Source organism: Penaeus monodon, chromosome 30 (genome assembly GCF_015228065.2).
Source record: "Penaeus monodon isolate SGIC_2016 chromosome 30, NSTDA_Pmon_1, whole genome shotgun sequence".
NCBI lineage: Eukaryota > Metazoa > Arthropoda > Malacostraca > Decapoda > Penaeidae > Penaeus > Penaeus monodon.
In genome coordinates, this window is record NC_051415.1 from 36,481,814 (window position 1) to 36,482,248 (window position 435).

General features: G+C 31.7%; 1 pseudogene; it reads left to right on the forward strand.

Moving 5' to 3' along the window:
* Nucleotides 1-435, forward strand: part of LOC119592441 — a 103,182-nt pseudogene that overhangs the window by 17,025 nt on the left and 85,722 nt on the right.

Consider the following 435-nt stretch of genomic DNA (forward strand, 5'->3'; position numbering starts at 1 on the left):
GGAGAGAGAGGAAGATAGAAAGAACAAGAAAAAAGAGGGAGAGGAAATAGATTTTAGAGAAAGAAGTAGAGGAGATTTTAGTACATTTCTTTTCCTTTTTGCATGGAAGTGGAGGTATACTTCACTTCGAGCTAGACGGCGCACCTGAATATTTTTCGTGCTGAAAAGCGTTTTTATGACAGATAATTTTGGTATTCAGATACCTTGATTGTGTTTTCCCAATGTTTGCACATGGTAAGTTTTGTGAATGTTTATTAGATAATCTTCGGAAAATGCAGTGTATTTAGAAAATAAATTCTAAGATAATAACAGACAAGATTCTCAAATCAGATGATGGGATTTTTAAGTGCTCAAAAAATATATATTATTACAAGATATATATTTTTATATTTTGGTATATCTGTTTACCGCTTCTAGTACATAGGGAAATAAGGT